The sequence below is a fragment of the Taudactylus pleione genome, unplaced genomic scaffold, assembly GCF_031769625.1.
Source record: "Taudactylus pleione unplaced genomic scaffold, aTauple2 ptg000050l, whole genome shotgun sequence".
Classification (NCBI taxonomy): domain Eukaryota; kingdom Metazoa; phylum Chordata; class Amphibia; order Anura; family Myobatrachidae; genus Taudactylus; species Taudactylus pleione.
Genome location: NW_028284452.1, coordinates 2,654,931 through 2,675,671, shown reverse-complemented (window position 1 = coordinate 2,675,671; position 20,741 = coordinate 2,654,931). Strand labels below are relative to the sequence as shown.

At 32.1% G+C, this 20,741-nt stretch overlaps 28 non-coding genes across 28 annotated transcripts; all 28 read right to left on the bottom strand.

Annotated features, from left to right (window-relative positions):
- Positions 1-717: 717 nt before the first annotated feature.
- TRNAS-AGA (transfer RNA serine (anticodon AGA)) lies at positions 718-799 on the bottom strand. Its single transcript has one exon. It is a non-coding gene; the product is annotated as a tRNA-Ser (tRNA).
- A 126-nt stretch (positions 800-925) lies between these two features.
- On the bottom strand, positions 926-1,015 carry TRNAY-GUA (transfer RNA tyrosine (anticodon GUA)). Its single transcript is given in 2 exon segments — positions 926-961; positions 979-1,015. It is a non-coding gene; the product is annotated as a tRNA-Tyr (tRNA).
- A 1,093-nt stretch (positions 1,016-2,108) lies between these two features.
- TRNAS-AGA (transfer RNA serine (anticodon AGA)) lies at positions 2,109-2,190 on the bottom strand. The gene has a single exon. It is a non-coding gene; the product is annotated as a tRNA-Ser (tRNA).
- Positions 2,191-2,316: 126 nt separating this feature from the next.
- TRNAY-GUA (transfer RNA tyrosine (anticodon GUA)) lies at positions 2,317-2,406 on the bottom strand. Its single transcript is given in 2 exon segments — positions 2,317-2,352; positions 2,370-2,406. It is a non-coding gene; the product is annotated as a tRNA-Tyr (tRNA).
- A 1,093-nt stretch (positions 2,407-3,499) lies between these two features.
- TRNAS-AGA (transfer RNA serine (anticodon AGA)) lies at positions 3,500-3,581 on the bottom strand. Its single transcript has one exon. It is a non-coding gene; the product is annotated as a tRNA-Ser (tRNA).
- Positions 3,582-3,707: 126 nt separating this feature from the next.
- TRNAY-GUA (transfer RNA tyrosine (anticodon GUA)) lies at positions 3,708-3,797 on the bottom strand. Its single transcript is given in 2 exon segments — positions 3,708-3,743; positions 3,761-3,797. It is a non-coding gene; the product is annotated as a tRNA-Tyr (tRNA).
- A 1,083-nt stretch (positions 3,798-4,880) lies between these two features.
- TRNAS-AGA (transfer RNA serine (anticodon AGA)) lies at positions 4,881-4,962 on the bottom strand. The gene has a single exon. It is a non-coding gene; the product is annotated as a tRNA-Ser (tRNA).
- Positions 4,963-5,088: 126 nt separating this feature from the next.
- On the bottom strand, positions 5,089-5,178 carry TRNAY-GUA (transfer RNA tyrosine (anticodon GUA)). Its single transcript is given in 2 exon segments — positions 5,089-5,124; positions 5,142-5,178. It is a non-coding gene; the product is annotated as a tRNA-Tyr (tRNA).
- A 1,093-nt stretch (positions 5,179-6,271) lies between these two features.
- TRNAS-AGA (transfer RNA serine (anticodon AGA)) lies at positions 6,272-6,353 on the bottom strand. The gene has a single exon. It is a non-coding gene; the product is annotated as a tRNA-Ser (tRNA).
- Positions 6,354-6,479: 126 nt separating this feature from the next.
- On the bottom strand, positions 6,480-6,569 carry TRNAY-GUA (transfer RNA tyrosine (anticodon GUA)). Its single transcript is given in 2 exon segments — positions 6,480-6,515; positions 6,533-6,569. It is a non-coding gene; the product is annotated as a tRNA-Tyr (tRNA).
- A 1,083-nt stretch (positions 6,570-7,652) lies between these two features.
- TRNAS-AGA (transfer RNA serine (anticodon AGA)) lies at positions 7,653-7,734 on the bottom strand. The gene has a single exon. It is a non-coding gene; the product is annotated as a tRNA-Ser (tRNA).
- A 126-nt stretch (positions 7,735-7,860) lies between these two features.
- Positions 7,861-7,950, bottom strand: TRNAY-GUA (transfer RNA tyrosine (anticodon GUA)). Its single transcript is given in 2 exon segments — positions 7,861-7,896; positions 7,914-7,950. It is a non-coding gene; the product is annotated as a tRNA-Tyr (tRNA).
- Positions 7,951-9,043: 1,093 nt separating this feature from the next.
- Positions 9,044-9,125, bottom strand: TRNAS-AGA (transfer RNA serine (anticodon AGA)). The gene has a single exon. It is a non-coding gene; the product is annotated as a tRNA-Ser (tRNA).
- Positions 9,126-9,251: 126 nt separating this feature from the next.
- Positions 9,252-9,341, bottom strand: TRNAY-GUA (transfer RNA tyrosine (anticodon GUA)). Its single transcript is given in 2 exon segments — positions 9,252-9,287; positions 9,305-9,341. It is a non-coding gene; the product is annotated as a tRNA-Tyr (tRNA).
- Positions 9,342-10,434: 1,093 nt separating this feature from the next.
- Positions 10,435-10,516, bottom strand: TRNAS-AGA (transfer RNA serine (anticodon AGA)). Its single transcript has one exon. It is a non-coding gene; the product is annotated as a tRNA-Ser (tRNA).
- Positions 10,517-10,642: 126 nt separating this feature from the next.
- On the bottom strand, positions 10,643-10,732 carry TRNAY-GUA (transfer RNA tyrosine (anticodon GUA)). Its single transcript is given in 2 exon segments — positions 10,643-10,678; positions 10,696-10,732. It is a non-coding gene; the product is annotated as a tRNA-Tyr (tRNA).
- Positions 10,733-11,825: 1,093 nt separating this feature from the next.
- TRNAS-AGA (transfer RNA serine (anticodon AGA)) lies at positions 11,826-11,907 on the bottom strand. The gene has a single exon. It is a non-coding gene; the product is annotated as a tRNA-Ser (tRNA).
- Positions 11,908-12,033: 126 nt separating this feature from the next.
- Positions 12,034-12,123, bottom strand: TRNAY-GUA (transfer RNA tyrosine (anticodon GUA)). Its single transcript is given in 2 exon segments — positions 12,034-12,069; positions 12,087-12,123. It is a non-coding gene; the product is annotated as a tRNA-Tyr (tRNA).
- Positions 12,124-13,216: 1,093 nt separating this feature from the next.
- On the bottom strand, positions 13,217-13,298 carry TRNAS-AGA (transfer RNA serine (anticodon AGA)). Its single transcript has one exon. It is a non-coding gene; the product is annotated as a tRNA-Ser (tRNA).
- A 126-nt stretch (positions 13,299-13,424) lies between these two features.
- On the bottom strand, positions 13,425-13,514 carry TRNAY-GUA (transfer RNA tyrosine (anticodon GUA)). The gene is given in 2 exon segments: positions 13,425-13,460; positions 13,478-13,514. It is a non-coding gene; the product is annotated as a tRNA-Tyr (tRNA).
- A 1,093-nt stretch (positions 13,515-14,607) lies between these two features.
- On the bottom strand, positions 14,608-14,689 carry TRNAS-AGA (transfer RNA serine (anticodon AGA)). Its single transcript has one exon. It is a non-coding gene; the product is annotated as a tRNA-Ser (tRNA).
- A 126-nt stretch (positions 14,690-14,815) lies between these two features.
- Positions 14,816-14,905, bottom strand: TRNAY-GUA (transfer RNA tyrosine (anticodon GUA)). The gene is given in 2 exon segments: positions 14,816-14,851; positions 14,869-14,905. It is a non-coding gene; the product is annotated as a tRNA-Tyr (tRNA).
- Positions 14,906-15,988: 1,083 nt separating this feature from the next.
- On the bottom strand, positions 15,989-16,070 carry TRNAS-AGA (transfer RNA serine (anticodon AGA)). The gene has a single exon. It is a non-coding gene; the product is annotated as a tRNA-Ser (tRNA).
- Positions 16,071-17,350: 1,280 nt separating this feature from the next.
- TRNAS-AGA (transfer RNA serine (anticodon AGA)) lies at positions 17,351-17,432 on the bottom strand. The gene has a single exon. It is a non-coding gene; the product is annotated as a tRNA-Ser (tRNA).
- Positions 17,433-17,558: 126 nt separating this feature from the next.
- TRNAY-GUA (transfer RNA tyrosine (anticodon GUA)) lies at positions 17,559-17,648 on the bottom strand. The gene is given in 2 exon segments: positions 17,559-17,594; positions 17,612-17,648. It is a non-coding gene; the product is annotated as a tRNA-Tyr (tRNA).
- Positions 17,649-18,741: 1,093 nt separating this feature from the next.
- On the bottom strand, positions 18,742-18,823 carry TRNAS-AGA (transfer RNA serine (anticodon AGA)). Its single transcript has one exon. It is a non-coding gene; the product is annotated as a tRNA-Ser (tRNA).
- A 126-nt stretch (positions 18,824-18,949) lies between these two features.
- TRNAY-GUA (transfer RNA tyrosine (anticodon GUA)) lies at positions 18,950-19,039 on the bottom strand. The gene is given in 2 exon segments: positions 18,950-18,985; positions 19,003-19,039. It is a non-coding gene; the product is annotated as a tRNA-Tyr (tRNA).
- A 1,083-nt stretch (positions 19,040-20,122) lies between these two features.
- TRNAS-AGA (transfer RNA serine (anticodon AGA)) lies at positions 20,123-20,204 on the bottom strand. Its single transcript has one exon. It is a non-coding gene; the product is annotated as a tRNA-Ser (tRNA).
- Positions 20,205-20,741: the final 537 nt, after the last annotated feature.

Here is a 20,741-nt window from a genome sequence, read left to right as displayed (position 1 = left end):
TTGCAGCAAAACAAAATATAGAAAAAGCTACGTTGCATATGTAAATTAAAATCAACTAATCAAAAATATGCCATATCAAAATCGTATCTACCTTAGAACTCACAAATTAACAGATTTATCTACTAACAATTGGGCTTAATTTTGCACATTCTAATGACCAAATGTATTTGATATTTTGCTAGATATAGCTTTAAAACATCAACACTTTTTCACTTTTCAAATTTAGCTTGTTTTTTTAACTGTTTAATTGTTCAAGAAATAATGGAGCCCAAATATAATCTTGCAGCAAACCAAAATATGGAAAGCTAATTTCTTTATGTAAATTAAAATCAACTAATCAAAAATATGCCATATCAAAACACAATTTGTCTTGTATCTACCTTAGAACTCACAGATTAACAGATTAATCTCCTAACAATTGATCTTAATTTTGCACCTTCTAGTGTGCCAAATGTCTTTGATATTTTGCTAGATATACAAACATTTCTTTCAATGTTGACATTGAATATGCATTTCCAAATAAATAAAAGGTAATCAGTGTGGCTGCTAAGAGTGACTGGGCTTAGGCTCAATGAATGGAAGAAAATGTGTGAAAGATAAAAAAGAGAACAGACTGGCATCCCAAATATTTTGATGCACTAATGCCTGTTCTCACTCTTAGCATCACTAGCTGCAAGATTTGGTAAAATTTGAAGAAAAAGAAAACATCAATCTGCACGTAGTCGGCAGGATTTGAACCTACGCGGGGAGACCCCAATGGATTTCTAGTCCATCGCCTTAACCACTCGGCCACAACTACCTCACATGTGTTAAAGTGTTTATTTTAACATAATTAGGAGAAGGGTTTATGTTTTGCATGGTTTGCATGGTTTAGAATGTGTAAAATTACATAAATGGCCATCTAAGATAATAAAAAAAAATTGTTTCCTTCGAGCCGGAATTGAACCAGCGACCTAAGGATTGCTGTACCAAACTCCTCTACAGTCCTCCGCTCTACCAGCTGAGCTATCGAAGGTTCCCTATAGAAATCATCTACACTATATCTGATGGAGTGGACATGTAAAACTTTTCACTATCTAAAACTTACCCAATAAAGTAATTAAACTAGACAAAAGTTATTTATATGTTTATTCCTGTTTTGCATAAGCATCACAAATAATCATGCTTAATGATTTGCTAAATATCACCAGAAGTTTAACTTAAATTTGTTATTTTTCTATCATCTGGCAACAGCTAGTTTAGACAGCAGTTTTCATAGATCTTCCATCTGTAGCCACATTTACATCAAGATTAGAGATACTTTAAAATATCAACACTTTTTCACTTTTCAAATTTAGCTTGTTTTTTTAAGTGTTTAATTGTTGAAGAAATAATGGGGCCCAAATATAATATTGCAGCAAAACAAAATATAGAAAAAGCTACGTTGCATATGTAAATTAAAATCAACTAATCAAAAATATGCCATATCAAAATCGTATCTACCTTAGAACTCACAAATTAACAGATTTATCTACTAACAATTGGGCTTAATTTTGCACATTCTAATGACCAAATGTATTTGATATTTTGCTAGATATAGCTTTAAAACATCAACACTTTTTCACTTTTCAAATTTAGCTTGTTTTTTTAACTGTTTAATTGTTCAAGAAATAATGGAGCCCAAATATAATCTTGCAGCAAACCAAAATATGGAAAGCTAATTTCTTTATGTAAATTAAAATCAACTAATCAAAAATATGCCATATCAAAACACAATTTGTCTTGTATCTACCTTAGAACTCACAGATTAACAGATTAATCTCCTAACAATTGATCTTAATTTTGCACCTTCTAGTGTGCCAAATGTCTTTGATATTTTGCTAGATATACAAACATTTCTTTCAATGTTGACATTGAATATGCATTTCCAAATAAATAAAAGGTAATCAGTGTGGCTGCTAAGAGTGACTGGGCTTAGGCTCAATGAATGGAAGAAAATGTGTGAAAGATAAAAAAGAGAACAGACTGGCATCCCAAATATTTTGATGTACTAATGCCTGTTCTCACTCTTAGCATCACTAGCTGCAAGATTTGGTAAAATTTGAAGAAAAAGAAAACATCAATCTGCACGTAGTCGGCAGGATTTGAACCTACGCGGGGAGACCCCAATGGATTTCTAGTCCATCGCCTTAACCACTCGGCCACAACTACCTCACATGTGTTAAAGTGTTTATTTTAACATAATTAGGAGAAGGGTTTATGTTTTGCATGGTTTGCATGGTTTAGAATGTGTAAAATTACATAAATGGCCATCTAAGATAATAAAAAAAAATTGTTTCCTTCGAGCCGGAATTGAACCAGCGACCTAAGGATTGCTGTACCAAACTCCTCTACAGTCCTCCGCTCTACCAGCTGAGCTATCGAAGGTTCCCTATAGAAATCGTCTACACTATATCTGATGGAGTGGACATGCAAAACTTTTCACTATCTAAAACTTACCCAATAAAGTAATTAAACTAGACAAAAGTTATTTATATGTTTATTCCTGTTTTGCATAAGCATCACAAATAATCATGCTTAATGATTTGCTAAATATCACCAGAAGTTTAACTTAAATTTGTTATTTTTCTATCATCTGGCAACAGCTAGTTTAGACAGCAGTTTTCATAGATCTTCCATCTGTAGCCACATTTACATCAAGATTAGAGATACTTTAAAATATCAACACTTTTTCACTTTTCAAATTTAGCTTGTTTTTTTAAGTGTTTAATTGTTGAAGAAATAATGGGGCCCAAATATAATATTGCAGCAAAACAAAATATAGAAAAAGCTACGTTGCATATGTAAATTAAAATCAACTAATCAAAAATATGCCATATCAAAATCGTATCTACCTTAGAACTCACAAATTAACAGATTTATCTACTAACAATTGGGCTTAATTTTGCACATTCTAATGACCAAATGTATTTGATATTTTGCTAGATATAGCTTTAAAACATCAACACTTTTTCACTTTTCAAATTTAGCTTGTTTTTTTAACTGTTTAATTGTTCAAGAAATAATGGAGCCCAAATATAATCTTGCAGCAAACCAAAATATGGAAAGCTAATTTCTTTATGTAAATTAAAATCAACTAATCAAAAATATGCCATATCAAAACACAATTTGTCTTGTATCTACCTTAGAACTCACAGATTAACAGATTAATCTCCTAACAATTGATCTTAATTTTGCACCTTCTAGTGTGCCAAATGTCTTTGATATTTTGCTAGATATACAAACATTTCTTTCAATGTTGACATTGAATATGCATTTCCAAATAAATAAAAGGTAATCAGTGTGGCTGCTAAGAGTGACTGGGCTTAGGCTCAATGAATGGAAGAAAATGTGTGAAAGATAAAAAAGAGAACAGACTGGCATCCCAAATATTTTGATGCACTAATGCCTGTTCTCACTCTTAGCATCACTAGCTGCAAGATTTGGTAAAATTTGAAGAAAAAGAAAACATCAATCTGCACGTAGTCGGCAGGATTTGAACCTACGCGGGGAGACCCCAATGGATTTCTAGTCCATCGCCTTAACCACTCGGCCACAACTACCTCACATGTGTTAAAGTGTTTATTTTAACATAATTAGGAGAAGGGTTTATGTTTTGCATGGTTTGCATGGTTTAGAATGTGTAAAATTACATAAATGGCCATCTAAGATAATAAAAAAAAATTGTTTCCTTCGAGCCGGAATTGAACCAGCGACCTAAGGATTGCTGTACCAAACTCCTCTACAGTCCTCCGCTCTACCAGCTGAGCTATCGAAGGTTCCCTATAGAAATCATCTACACTATATCTGATGGAGTGGACATGTAAAACTTTTCACTATCTAAAACTTACCCAATAAAGTAATTAAACTAGACAAAAGTTATTTATATGTTTATTCCTGTTTTGCATAAGCATCACAAATAATCATGCTTAATGATTTGCTAAATATCACCAGAAGTTTAACTTAAATTTGTTATTTTTCTATCATCTGGCAACAGCTAGTTTAGAAAGCAGTTTTCATAGATCTTCCATCTGTAGCCACATTTACATCAAGATTAGAGATACTTTAAAATATCAACACTTTTTCACTTTTCAAATTTAGCTTGTTTTTTTAAGTGTTTAATTGTTGAAGAAATAATGGGGCCCAAATATAATATTGCAGCAAAACAAAATATAGAAAAAGCTACGTTGCATATGTAAATTAAAATCAACTAATCAAAAATATGCCATATCAAAATCGTATCTACCTTAGAACTCACAAATTAACAGATTTATCTACTAACAATTGGGCTTAATTTTGCACATTCTAATGACCAAATGTATTTGATATTTTGCTAGATATAGCTTTAAAACATCAACACTTTTTCACTTTTCAAATTTAGCTTGTTTTTTTAACTGTTTAATTGTTCAAGAAATAATGGAGCCCAAATATAATCTTGCAGCAAACCAAAATATGGAAAGCTAATTTCTTTATGTAAATTAAAATCAACTAATCAAAAATATGCCATATCAAAACACAATTTGTCTTGTATCTACCTTAGAACTCACAGATTAACAGATTAATCTCCTAACAATTGATCTTAATTTTGCACCTTCTAGTGTGCCAAATGTCTTTGATATTTTGCTAGATATACAAACATTTCTTTCAATGTTGACATTGAATATGCATTTCCAAATAAATAAAAGGTAATCAGTGTGGCTGCTAAGAGTGACTGGGCTTAGGCTCAATGAATGGAAGAAAATGTGTGAAAGATAAAAAAGAGAACAGACTGGCATCCCAAATATTTTGATGCACTAATGCCTGTTCTCACTCTTAGCATCACTAGCTGCAAGATTTGAAGAAAAAGAAAACATCAATCTGCACGTAGTCGGCAGGTTTTGAACCTACGCGGGGAGACCCCAATGGATTTCTAGTCCATCGCCTTAACCACTCGGCCACAACTACCTCACATGTGTTAAAGTGTTTATTTTAACATAATTAGGAGAAGGGTTTATGTTTTGCATGGTTTGCATGGTTTAGAATGTGTAAAATTACATAAATGGCCATCTAAGATAATAAAAAAAAATTGTTTCCTTCGAGCCGGAATTGAACCAGCGACCTAAGGATTGCTGTACCAAACTTCTCTACAGTCCTCCGCTCTACCAGCTGAGCTATCGAAGGTTCCCTATAGAAATCATCTACACTATATCTGATGGAGTGGACATGCAAAACTTTTCACTATCTAAAACTTACCCAATAAAGTAATTAAACTAGACAAAAGTTATTTATATGTTTATTCCTGTTTTGCATAAGCATCACAAATAATCATGCTTAATGATTTGCTAAATATCACCAGAAGTTTAACTTAAATTTGTTATTTTTCTATCATCTGGCAACAGCTAGTTTAGACAGCAGTTTTCATAGATCTTCCATCTGTAGCCACATTTACATCAAGATTAGAGATACTTTAAAATATCAACACTTTTTCACTTTTCAAATTTAGCTTGTTTTTTTAAGTGTTTAATTGTTGAAGAAATAATGGGGCCCAAATATAATATTGCAGCAAAACAAAATATAGAAAAAGCTACGTTGCATATGTAAATTAAAATCAACTAATCAAAAATATGCCATATCAAAATCGTATCTACCTTAGAACTCACAAATTAACAGATTTATCTACTAACAATTGGGCTTAATTTTGCACATTCTAATGACCAAATGTATTTGATATTTTGCTAGATATAGCTTTAAAACATCAACACTTTTTCACTTTTCAAATTTAGCTTGTTTTTTTAACTGTTTAATTGTTCAAGAAATAATGGAGCCCAAATATAATCTTGCAGCAAACCAAAATATGGAAAGCTAATTTCTTTATGTAAATTAAAATCAACTAATCAAAAATATGCCATATCAAAACACAATTTGTCTTGTATCTACCTTAGAACTCACAGATTAACAGATTAATCTCCTAACAATTGATCTTAATTTTGCACCTTCTAGTGTGCCAAATGTCTTTGATATTTTGCTAGATATACAAACATTTCTTTCAATGTTGACATTGAATATGCATTTCCAAATAAATAAAAGGTAATCAGTGTGGCTGCTAAGAGTGACTGGGCTTAGGCTCAATGAATGGAAGAAAATGTGTGAAAGATAAAAAAGAGAACAGACTGGCATCCCAAATATTTTGATGCACTAATGCCTGTTCTCACTCTTAGCATCACTAGCTGCAAGATTTGGTAAAATTTGAAGAAAAAGAAAACATCAATCTGCACGTAGTCGGCAGGATTTGAACCTACGCGGGGAGACCCCAATGGATTTCTAGTCCATCGCCTTAACCACTCGGCCACAACTACCTCACATGTGTTAAAGTGTTTATTTTAACATAATTAGGAGAAGGGTTTATGTTTTGCATGGTTTGCATGGTTTAGAATGTGTAAAATTACATAAATGGCCATCTAAGATAATAAAAAAAAATTGTTTCCTTCGAGCCAGAATTGAACCAGCGACCTAAGGATTGCTGTACCAAACTCCTCTACAGTCCTCCGCTCTACCAGCTGAGCTATCGAAGGTTCCCTATAGAAATCATCTACACTATATCTGATGGAGTGGACATGTAAAACTTTTCACTATCTAAAACTTACCCAATAAAGTAATTAAACTAGACAAAAGTTATTTATATGTTTATTCCTGTTTTGCATAAGCATCACAAATAATCATGCTTAATGATTTGCTAAATATCACCAGAAGTTTAACTTAAATTTGTTATTTTTCTATCATCTGGCAACAGCTAGTTTAGAAAGCAGTTTTCATAGATCTTCCATCTGTAGCCACATTTACATCAAGATTAGAGATACTTTAAAATATCAACACTTTTTCACTTTTCAAATTTAGCTTGTTTTTTTAAGTGTTTAATTGTTGAAGAAATAATGGGGCCCAAATATAATATTGCAGCAAAACAAAATATAGAAAAAGCTACGTTGCATATGTAAATTAAAATCAACTAATCAAAAATATGCCATATCAAAATCGTATCTACCTTAGAACTCACAAATTAACAGATTTATCTACTAACAATTGGGCTTAATTTTGCACATTCTAATGACCAAATGTATTTGATATTTTGCTAGATATAGCTTTAAAACATCAACACTTTTTCACTTTTCAAATTTAGCTTGTTTTTTTAACTGTTTAATTGTTCAAGAAATAATGGAGCCCAAATATAATCTTGCAGCAAACCAAAATATGGAAAGCTAATTTCTTTATGTAAATTAAAATCAACTAATCAAAAATATGCCATATCAAAACACAATTTGTCTTGTATCTACCTTAGAACTCACAGATTAACAGATTAATCTCCTAACAATTGATCTTAATTTTGCACCTTCTAGTGTGCCAAATGTCTTTGATATTTTGCTAGATATACAAACATTTCTTTCAATGTTGACATTGAATATGCATTTCCAAATAAATAAAAGGTAATCAGTGTGGCTGCTAAGAGTGACTGGGCTTAGGCTCAATGAATGGAAGAAAATGTGTGAAAGATAAAAAAGAGAACAGACTGGCATCCCAAATATTTTGATGCACTAATGCCTGTTCTCACTCTTAGCATCACTAGCTGCAAGATTTGAAGAAAAAGAAAACATCAATCTGCACGTAGTCGGCAGGTTTTGAACCTACGCGGGGAGACCCCAATGGATTTCTAGTCCATCGCCTTAACCACTCGGCCACAACTACCTCACATGTGTTAAAGTGTTTATTTTAACATAATTAGGAGAAGGGTTTATGTTTTGCATGGTTTGCATGGTTTAGAATGTGTAAAATTACATAAATGGCCATCTAAGATAATAAAAAAAAATTGTTTCCTTCGAGCTGGAATTGAACCAGCGACCTAAGGATTGCTGTACCAAACTCCTCTACAGTCCTCCGCTCTACCAGCTGAGCTATCGAAGGTTCCCTATAGAAATCATCTACACTATATCTGATGGAGTGGACATGCAAAACTTTTCACTATCTAAAACTTACCCAATAAAGTAATTAAACTAGACAAAAGTTATTTATATGTTTATTCCTGTTTTGCATAAGCATCACAAATAATCATGCTTAATGATTTGCTAAATATCACCAGAAGTTTAACTTAAATTTGTTATTTTTCTATCATCTGGCAACAGCTAGTTTAGACAGCAGTTTTCATAGATCTTCCATCTGTAGCCACATTTACATCAAGATTAGAGATACTTTAAAATATCAACACTTTTTCACTTTTCAAATTTAGCTTGTTTTTTTAAGTGTTTAATTGTTGAAGAAATAATGGGGCCCAAATATAATATTGCAGCAAAACAAAATATAGAAAAAGCTACGTTGCATATGTAAATTAAAATCAACTAATCAAAAATATGCCATATCAAAATCGTATCTACCTTAGAACTCACAAATTAACAGATTTATCTACTAACAATTGGGCTTAATTTTGCACATTCTAATGACCAAATGTATTTGATATTTTGCTAGATATAGCTTTAAAACATCAACACTTTTTCACTTTTCAAATTTAGCTTGTTTTTTTAACTGTTTAATTGTTCAAGAAATAATGGAGCCCAAATATAATCTTGCAGCAAACCAAAATATGGAAAGCTAATTTCTTTATGTAAATTAAAATCAACTAATCAAAAATATGCCATATCAAAACACAATTTGTCTTGTATCTACCTTAGAACTCACAGATTAACAGATTAATCTCCTAACAATTGATCTTAATTTTGCACCTTCTAGTGTGCCAAATGTCTTTGATATTTTGCTAGATATACAAACATTTCTTTCAATGTTGACATTGAATATGCATTTCCAAATAAATAAAAGGTAATCAGTGTGGCTGCTAAGAGTGACTGGGCTTAGGCTCAATGAATGGAAGAAAATGTGTGAAAGATAAAAAAGAGAACAGACTGGCATCCCAAATATTTTGATGCACTAATGCCTGTTCTCACTCTTAGCATCACTAGCTGCAAGATTTGGTAAAATTTGAAGAAAAAGAAAACATCAATCTGCACGTAGTCGGCAGGATTTGAACCTACGCGGGGAGACCCCAATGGATTTCTAGTCCATCGCCTTAACCACTCGGCCACAACTACCTCACATGTGTTAAAGTGTTTATTTTAACATAATTAGGAGAAGGGTTTATGTTTTGCATGGTTTGCATGGTTTAGAATGTGTAAAATTACATAAATGGCCATCTAAGATAATAAAAAAAAATTGTTTCCTTCGAGCCGAAATTGAACCAGCGACCTAAGGATTGCTGTACCAAACTCCTCTACAGTCCTCCGCTCTACCAGCTGAGCTATCGAAGGTTCCCTATAGAAATCATCTACACTATATCTGATGGAGTGGACATGCAAAACTTTTCACTATCTAAAACTTACCCAATAAAGTAATTAAACTAGACAAAAGTTATTTATATGTTTATTCCTGTTTTGCATAAGCATCACAAATAATCATGCTTAATGATTTGCTAAATATCACCAGAAGTTTAACTTAAATTTGTTATTTTTCTATCATCTGGCAACAGCTAGTTTAGACAGCAGTTTTCATAGATCTTCCATCTGTAGCCACATTTACATCAAGATTAGAGATACTTTAAAATATCAACACTTTTTCACTTTTCAAATTTAGCTTGTTTTTTTAAGTGTTTAATTGTTGAAGAAATAATGGGGCCCAAATATAATATTGCAGCAAAACAAAATATAGAAAAAGCTACGTTGCATATGTAAATTAAAATCAACTAATCAAAAATATGCCATATCAAAATCGTATCTACCTTAGAACTCACAAATTAACAGATTTATCTACTAACAATTGGGCTTAATTTTGCACATTCTAATGACCAAATGTATTTGATATTTTGCTAGATATAGCTTTAAAACATCAACACTTTTTCACTTTTCAAATTTAGCTTGTTTTTTTAACTGTTTAATTGTTCAAGAAATAATGGAGCCCAAATATAATCTTGCAGCAAACCAAAATATGGAAAGCTAATTTCTTTATGTAAATTAAAATCAACTAATCAAAAATATGCCATATCAAAACACAATTTGTCTTGTATCTACCTTAGAACTCACAGATTAACAGATTAATCTCCTAACAATTGATCTTAATTTTGCACCTTCTAGTGTGCCAAATGTCTTTGATATTTTGCTAGATATACAAACATTTCTTTCAATGTTGACATTGAATATGCATTTCCAAATAAATAAAAGGTAATCAGTGTGGCTGCTAAGAGTGACTGGGCTTAGGCTCAATGAATGGAAGAAAATGTGTGAAAGATAAAAAAGAGAACAGACTGGCATCCCAAATATTTTGATGCACTAATGCCTGTTCTCACTCTTAGCATCACTAGCTGCAAGATTTGGTAAAATTTGAAGAAAAAGAAAACATCAATCTGCACGTAGTCGGCAGGATTTGAACCTACGCGGGGAGACCCCAATGGATTTCTAGTCCATCGCCTTAACCACTCGGCCACAACTACCTCACATGTGTTAAAGTGTTTATTTTAACATAATTAGGAGAAGGGTTTATGTTTTGCATGGTTTGCATGGTTTAGAATGTGTAAAATTACATAAATGGCCATCTAAGATAATAAAAAAAAATTGTTTCCTTCGAGCCGGAATTGAACCAGCGACCTAAGGATTGCTGTACCAAACTCCTCTACAGTCCTCCGCTCTACCAGCTGAGCTATCGAAGGTTCCCTATAGAAATCATCTACACTATATCTGATGGAGTGGACATGTAAAACTTTTCACTATCTAAAACTTACCCAATAAAGTAATTAAACTAGACAAAAGTTATTTATATGTTTATTCCTGTTTTGCATAAGCATCACAAATAATCATGCTTAATGATTTGCTAAATATCACCAGAAGTTTAACTTAAATTTGTTATTTTTCTATCATCTGGCAACAGCTAGTTTAGACAGCAGTTTTCATAGATCTTCCATCTGTAGCCACATTTACATCAAGATTAGAGATACTTTAAAATATCAACACTTTTTCACTTTTCAAATTTAGCTTGTTTTTTTAAGTGTTTAATTGTTGAAGAAATAATGGGGCCCAAATATAATATTGCAGCAAAACAAAATATAGAAAAAGCTACGTTGCATATGTAAATTAAAATCAACTAATCAAAAATATGCCATATCAAAATCGTATCTACCTTAGAACTCACAAATTAACAGATTTATCTACTAACAATTGGGCTTAATTTTGCACATTCTAATGACCAAATGTATTTGATATTTTGCTAGATATAGCTTTAAAACATCAACACTTTTTCACTTTTCAAATTTAGCTTGTTTTTTTAACTGTTTAATTGTTCAAGAAATAATGGAGCCCAAATATAATCTTGCAGCAAACCAAAATATGGAAAGCTAATTTCTTTATGTAAATTAAAATCAAATAATCAAAAATATGCCATATCAAAACACAATTTGTCTTGTATCTACCTTAGAACTCACAGATTAACAGATTAATCTCCTAACAATTGATCTTAATTTTGCACCTTCTAGTGTGCCAAATGTCTTTGATATTTTGCTAGATATACAAACATTTCTTTCAATGTTGACATTGAATATGCATTTCCAAATAAATAAAAGGTAATCAGTGTGGCTGCTAAGAGTGACTGGGCTTAGGCTCAATGAATGGAAGAAAATGTGTGAAAGATAAAAAAGAGAACAGACTGGCATCCCAAATATTTTGATGTACTAATGCCTGTTCTCACTCTTAGCATCACTAGCTGCAAGATTTGGTAAAATTTGAAGAAAAAGAAAACATCAATCTGCACGTAGTCGGCAGGATTTGAACCTACGCGGGGAGACCCCAATTGATTTCTAGTCCATCGCCTTAACCACTCGGCCACAACTACCTCACATGTGTTAAAGTGTTTATTTTAACATAATTAGGAGAAGGGTTTATGTTTTGCATGGTTTGCATGGTTTAGAATGTGTAAAATTACATAAATGGCCATCTAAGATAATAAAAAAAAATTGTTTCCTTCGAGCCGGAATTGAACCAGTGACCTAAGGATTGCTGTACCAAACTCCTCTACAGTCCTCCGCTCTACCAGCTGAGCTATCGAAGGTTCCCTATAGAAATCATCTACACTATATCTGATGGAGTGGACATGCAAAACTTTTCACTATCTAAAACTTACCCAATAAAGTAATTAAACTAGACAAAAGTTATTTATATGTTTATTCCTGTTTTGCATAAGCATCACAAATAATCATGCTTAATGATTTGCTAAATATCACCAGAAGTTTAACTTAAATTTGTTATTTTTCTATCATCTGGCAACAGCTAGTTTAGAAAGCAGTTTTCATAGATCTTCCATCTGTAGCCACATTTACATCAAGATTAGAGATACTTTAAAATATCAACACTTTTTCACTTTTCAAATTTAGCTTGTTTTTTTAAGTGTTTAATTGTTGAAGAAATAATGGGGCCCAAATATAATATTGCAGCAAAACAAAATATAGAAAAAGCTACGTTGCATATGTAAATTAAAATCAACTAATCAAAAATATGCCATATCAAAATCGTATCTACCTTAGAACTCACAAATTAACAGATTTATCTACTAACAATTGGGCTTAATTTTGCACATTCTAATGACCAAATGTATTTGATATTTTGCTAGATATAGCTTTAAAACATCAACACTTTTTCACTTTTCAAATTTAGCTTGTTTTTTTAACTGTTTAATTGTTCAAGAAATAATGGAGCCCAAATATAATCTTGCAGCAAACCAAAATATGGAAAGCTAATTTCTTTATGTAAATTAAAATCAACTAATCAAAAATATGCCATATCAAAACACAATTTGTCTTGTATCTACCTTAGAACTCACAGATTAACAGATTAATCTCCTAACAATTGATCTTAATTTTGCACCTTCTAGTGTGCCAAATGTCTTTGATATTTTGCTAGATATACAAACATTTCTTTCAATGTTGACATTGAATATGCATTTCCAAATAAATAAAAGGTAATCAGTGTGGCTGCTAAGAGTGACTGGGCTTAGGCTCAATGAATGGAAGAAAATGTGTGAAAGATAAAAAAGAGAACAGACTGGCATCCCAAATATTTTGATGCACTAATGCCTGTTCTCACTCTTAGCATCACTAGCTGCAAGATTTGGTAAAATTTGAAGAAAAAGAAAACATCAATCTGCACGTAGTCGGCAGGATTTGAACCTACGCGGGGAGACCCCAATGGATTTCTAGTCCATCGCCTTAACCACTCGGCCACAACTACCTCACATGTGTTAAAGTGTTTATTTTAACATAATTAGGAGAAGGGTTTATGTTTTGCATGGTTTGCATGGTTTAGAATGTGTAAAATTACATAAATGGCCATCTAAGATAATAAAAAAAAATTGTTTCCTTCGAGCCGGAATTGAACCAGTGACCTAAGGATTGCTGTACCAAACTCCTCTACAGTCCTCCGCTCTACCAGCTGAGCTATCGAAGGTTCCCTATAGAAATCATCTACACTATATCTGATGGAGTGGACATGCAAAACTTTTCACTATCTAAAACTTACCCAATAAAGTAATTAAACTAGACAAAAGTTATTTATATGTTTATTCCTGTTTTGCATAAGCATCACAAATAATCATGCTTAATGATTTGCTAAATATCACCAGAAGTTTAACTTAAATTTGTTATTTTTCTATCATCTGGCAACAGCTAGTTTAGACAGCAGTTTTCATAGATCTTCCATCTGTAGCCACATTTACATCAAGATTAGAGATACTTTAAAATATCAACACTTTTTCACTTTTCAAATTTAGCTTGTTTTTTTAAGTGTTTAATTGTTGAAGAAATAATGGGGCCCAAATATAATATTGCAGCAAAACAAAATATAGAAAAAGCTACGTTGCATATGTAAATTAAAATCAACTAATCAAAAATATGCCATATCAAAATCGTATCTACCTTAGAACTCACAAATTAACAGATTTATCTACTAACAATTGGGCTTAATTTTGCACATTCTAATGACCAAATGTATTTGATATTTTGCTAGATATAGCTTTAAAACATCAACACTTTTTCACTTTTCAAATTTAGCTTGTTTTTTTAACTGTTTAATTGTTCAAGAAATAATGGAGCCCAAATATAATCTTGCAGCAAACCAAAATATGGAAAGCTAATTTCTTTATGTAAATTAAAATCAACAAATCAAAAATATGCCATATCAAAACACAATTTGTCTTGTATCTACCTTAGAACTCACAGATTAACAGATTAATCTCCTAACAATTGATCTTAATTTTGCACCTTCTAGTGTGCCAAATGTCTTTGATATTTTGCTAGATATACAAACATTTCTTTCAATGTTGACATTGAATATGCATTTCCAAATAAATAAAAGGTAATCAGTGTGGCTGCTAAGAGTGACTGGGCTTAGGCTCAATGAATGGAAGAAAATGTGTGAAAGATAAAAAAGAGAACAGACTGGCATCCCAAATATTTTGATGCACTAATGCCTGTTCTCACTCTTAGCATCACTAGCTGCAAGATTTGGTAAAATTTGAAGAAAAAGAAAACATCAATCTGCACGTAGTCGGCAGGATTTGAACCTACGCGGGGAGACCCCAATGGATTTCTAGTCCATCGCCTTAACCACTCGGCCACAACTACCTCACATGTGTTAAAGTGTTTATTTTAACATAATTAGGAGAAGGGTTTATGTTTTGCATGGTTTGCATGGTTTAGAATGTGTAAAATTACATAAATGGCCATCTAAGATAATAAAAAAAAATTGTTTCCTTCGAGCCGGAATTGAACCAGCGACCTAAGGATTGCTGTACCAAACTCCTCTACAGTCCTCCGCTCTACCAGCTGAGCTATCGAAGGTTCCCTATAGAAATCATCTACACTATATCTGATGGAGTGGACATGTAAAACTTTTCACTATCTAAAACTTACCCAATAAAGTAATTAAACTAGACAAAAGTTATTTATATGTTTATTCCTGTTTTGCATAAGCATCACAAATAATCATGCTTAATGATTTGCTAAATATCACCAGAAGTTTAACTTAAATTTGTTATTTTTCTATCATCTGGCAACAGCTAGTTTAGAAAGCAGTTTTCATAGATCTTCCATCTGTAGCCACATTTACATCAAGATTAGAGATACTTTAAAATATCAACACTTTTTCACTTTTCAAATTTAGCTTGTTTTTTTAAGTGTTTAATTGTTGAAGAAATAATGGGGCCCAAATATAATATTGCAGCAAAACAAAATATAGAAAAAGCTACGTTGCATATGTAAATTAAAATCAACTAATCAAAAATATGCCATATCAAAATCGTATCTACCTTAGAACTCACAAATTAACAGATTTATCTACTAACAATTGGGCTTAATTTTGCACATTCTAATGACCAAATGTATTTGATATTTTGCTAGATATAGCTTTAAAACATCAACACTTTTTCACTTTTCAAATTTAGCTTGTTTTTTTAACTGTTTAATTGTTCAAGAAATAATGGAGCCCAAATATAATCTTGCAGCAAACCAAAATATGGAAAGCTAATTTCTTTATGTAAATTAAAATCAACTAATCAAAAATATGCCATATCAAAACACAATTTGTCTTGTATCTACCTTAGAACTCACAGATTAACAGATTAATCTCCTAACAATTGATCTTAATTTTGCACCTTCTAGTGTGCCAAATGTCTTTGATATTTTGCTAGATATACAAACATTTCTTTCAATGTTGACATTGAATATGCATTTCCAAATAAATAAAAGGTAATCAGTGTGGCTGCTAAGAGTGACTGGGCTTAGGCTCAATGAATGGAAGAAAATGTGTGAAAGATAAAAAAGAGAACAGACTGGCATCCCAAATATTTTGATGCACTAATGCCTGTTCTCACTCTTAGCATCACTAGCTGCAAGATTTGAAGAAAAAGAAAACATCAATCTGCACGTAGTCGGCAGGTTTTGAACCTACGCGGGGAGACCCCAATGGATTTCTAGTCCATCGCCTTAACCACTCGGCCACAACTACCTCACATGTGTTAAAGTGTTTATTTTAACATAATTAGGAGAAGGGTTTATGTTTTGCATGGTTTGCATGGTTTAGAATGTGTAAAATTACATAAATGGCCATCTAAGATAATAAAAAAAAATTGTTTCCTTCGACCTAAGGATTGCTGTACCAAACTTCTCTACAGTCCTCCGCTCTACCAGCTGAGCTATCGAAGGTTCCCTATAGAAATCATCTACACTATATCTGATGGAGTGGACATGCAAAACTTTTCACTATCTAAAACTTACCCAATAAAGTAATTAAACTAGACAAAAGTTATTTATATGTTTATTCCTGTTTTGCATAAGCATCACAAATAATCATGCTTAATGATTTGCTAAATATCACCAGAAGTTTAACTTAAATTTGTTATTTTTCTATCATCTGGCAACAGCTAGTTTAGACAGCAGTTTTCATAGATCTTCCATCTGTAGCCACATTTACATCAAGATTAGAGATACTTTAAAATATCAACACTTTTTCACTTTTCAAATTTAGCTTGTTTTTTTAAGTGTTTAATTGTTGAAGAAATAATGGGGCCCAAATATAATATTGCAGCAAAACAAAATATAGAAAAAGCTACGTTGCATATGTAAATTAAAATCAACTAATCAAAAATATGCCATATCAAAATCGTATCTACCTTAGAACTCACAAATTAACAGATTTATCTACTAACAATTGGGCTTAATTTTGCACATTCTAATGACCAAATGTATTTGATATTTTGCTAGATATAGCTTTAAAACATCAACACTTTTTCACTTTTCAAATTTAGCTTGTTTTTTTAACTGTTTAATTGTTCAAGAAATAATGGAGCCCAAATATAATCTTGCAGCAAACCAAAATATGGAAAGCTAATTTCTTTATGTAAATTAAAATCAACTAATCAAAAATATGCCATATCAAAACACAATTTGTCTTGTATCTACCTTAGAACTCACAGATTAACAGATTAATCTCCTAACAATTGATCTTAATTTTGCACCTTCTAGTGTGCCAAATGTCTTTGATATTTTGCTAGATATACAAACATTTCTTTCAATGTTGACATTGAATATGCATTTCCAAATAAATAAAAGGTAATCAGTGTGGCTGCTAAGAGTGACTGGGCTTAGGCTCAATGAATGGAAGAAAATGTGTGAAAGATAAAAAAGAGAACAGACTGGCATCCCAAATATTTTGATGCACTAATGCCTGTTCTCACTCTTAGCATCACTAGCTGCAAGATTTGAAGAAAAAGAAAACATCAATCTGCACGTAGTCGGCAGGTTTTGAACCTACGCGGGGAGACCCCAATGGATTTCTAGTCCATCGCCTTAACCACTCGGCCACAACTACCTCACATGTGTTAAAGTGTTTATTTTAACATAATTAGGAGAAGGGTTTATGTTTTGCATGGTTTGCATGGTTTAGAATGTGTAAAATTACATAAATGGCCATCTAAGATAATAAAAAAAAATTGTTTCCTTCGAGCCGGAATTGAACCAGCGACCTAAGGATTGCTGTACCAAACTCCTCTACAGTCCTCCGCTCTACCAGCTGAGCTATCGAAGGTTCCCTATAGAAATCATCTACACTATATCTGATGGAGTGGACATGCAAAACTTTTCACTATCTAAAACTTACCCAATAAAGTAATTAAACTAGACAAAAGTTATTTATATGTTTATTCCTGTTTTGCATAAGCATCACAAATAATCATGCTTAATGATTTGCTAAATATCACCAGAAGTTTAACTTAAATTTGTTATTTTTCTATCATCTGGCAACAGCTAGTTTAGACAGCAGTTTTCATAGATCTTCCATCTGTAGCCACATTTACATCAAGATTAGAGATACTTTAAAATATCAACACTTTTTCACTTTTCAAATTTAGCTTGTTTTTTTAAGTGTTTAATTGTTGAAGAAATAATGGGGCCCAAATATAATATTGCAGCAAAACAAAATATAGAAAAAGCTACGTTGCATATGTAAATTAAAATCAACTAATCAAAAATATGCCATATCAAAATCGTATCTACCTTAGAACTCACAAATTAACAGATTTATCTACTAACAATTGGGCTTAATTTTGCACATTCTAATGACCAAATGTATTTGATATTTTGCTAGATATAGCTTTAAAACATCAACACTTTTTCACTTTTCAAATTTAGCTTGTTTTTTTAACTGTTTAATTGTTCAAGAAATAATGGAGCCCAAATATAATCTTGCAGCAAACCAAAATATGGAAAGCTAATTTCTTTATGTAAATTAAAATCAACAAATCAAAAATATGCCATATCAAAACACAATTTGTCTTGTATCTACCTTAGAACTCACAGATTAACAGATTAATCTCCTAACAATTGATCTTAATTTTGCACCTTCTAGTGTGCCAAATGTCTTTGATATTTTGCTAGATATACAAACATTTCTTTCAATGTTGACATTGAATATGCATTTCCAAATAAATAAAAGGTAATCAGTGTGGCTGCTAAGAGTGACTGGGCTTAGGCTCAATGAATGGAAGAAAATGTGTGAAAGATAAAAAAGAGAACAGACTGGCATCCCAAATATTTTGATGCACTAATGCCTGTTCTCACTCTTAGCATCACTAGCTGCAAGATTTGGTAAAATTTGAAGAAAAAGAAAACATCAATCTGCACGTAGTCGGCAGGATTTGAACCTACGCGGGGAGACCCCAATGGATTTCTAGTCCATCGCCTTAACCACTCGGCCACAACTACCTCACATGTGTTAAAGTGTTTATTTTAACATAATTAGGAGAAGGGTTTATGTTTTGCATGGTTTGCATGGTTTAGAATGTGTAAAATTACATAAATGGCCATCTAAGATAATAAAAAAAAATTGTTTCCTTCGAGCCGGAATTGAACCAGCGACCTAAGGATTGCTGTACCAAACTCCTCTACAGTCCTCCGCTCTACCAGCTGAGCTATCGAAGGTTCCCTATAGAAATCATCTACACTATATCTGATGGAGTGGACATGTAAAACTTTTCACTATCTAAAACTTACCCAATAAAGTAATTAAACTAGACAAAAGTTATTTATATGTTTATTCCTGTTTTGCATAAGCATCACAAATAATCATGCTTAATGATTTGCTAAATATCACCAGAAGTTTAACTTAAATTTGTTATTTTTCTATCATCTGGCAACAGCTAGTTTAGAAAGCAGTTTTCATAGATCTTCCATCTGTAGCCACATTTACATCAAGATTAGAGATACTTTAAAATATCAACACTTTTTCACTTTTCAAATTTAGCTTGTTTTTTTAAGTGTTTAATTGTTGAAGAAATAATGGGGCCCAAATATAATATTGCAGCAAAACAAAATATAGAAAAAGCTACGTTGCATATGTAAATTAAAATCAACTAATCAAAAATATGCCATATCAAAATCGTATCTACCTTAGAACTCACAAATTAACAGATTTATCTACTAACAATTGGGCTTAATTTTGCACATTCTAATGACCAAATGTATTTGATATTTTGCTAGATATAGCTTTAAAACATCAACACTTTTTCACTTTTCAAATTTAGCTTGTTTTTTTAACTGTTTAATTGTTCAAGAAATAATGGAGCCCAAATATAATCTTGCAGCAAACCAAAATATGGAAAGCTAATTTCTTTATGTAAATTAAAATCAACTAATCAAAAATATGCCATATCAAAACACAATTTGTCTTGTATCTACCTTAGAACTCACAGATTAACAGATTAATCTCCTAACAATTGATCTTAATTTTGCACCTTCTAGTGTGCCAAATGTCTTTGATATTTTGCTAGATATACAAACATTTCTTTCAATGTTGACATTGAATATGCATTTCCAAATAAATAAAAGGTAATCAGTGTGGCTGCTAAGAGTGACTGGGCTTAGGCTCAATGAATGGAAGAAAATGTGTGAAAGATAAAAAAGAGAACAGACTGGCATCCCAAATATTTTGATGCACTAATGCCTGTTCTCACTCTTAGCATCACTAGCTGCAAGATTTGAAGAAAAAGAAAACATCAATCTGCACGTAGTCGGCAGGTTTTGAACCTACGCGGGGAGACCCCAATGGATTTCTAGTCCATCGCCTTAACCACTCGGCCACAACTACCTCACATGTGTTAAAGTGTTTATTTTAACATAATTAGGAGAAGGGTTTATGTTTTGCATGGTTTGCATGGTTTAGAATGTGTAAAATTACATAAATGGCCATCTAAGATAATAAAAAAAAATTGTTTCCTTCGACCTAAGGATTGCTGTACCAAACTTCTCTACAGTCCTCCGCTCTACCAGCTGAGCTATCGAAGGTTCCCTATAGAAATCATCTACACTATATCTGATGGAGTGGACATGCAAAACTTTTCACTATCTAAAACTTACCCAATAAAGTAATTAAACTAGACAAAAGTTATTTATATGTTTATTCCTGTTTTGCATAAGCATCACAAATAATCATGCTTAATGATTTGCTAAATATCACCAGAAGTTTAACTTAAATTTGTTATTTTTCTATCATCTGGCAACAGCTAGTTTAGACAGCAGTTTTCATAGATCTTCCATCTGTAGCCACATTTACATCAAGATTAGAGATACTTTAAAATATCAACACTTTTTCACTTTTCAAATTTAGCTTGTTTTTTTAAGTGTT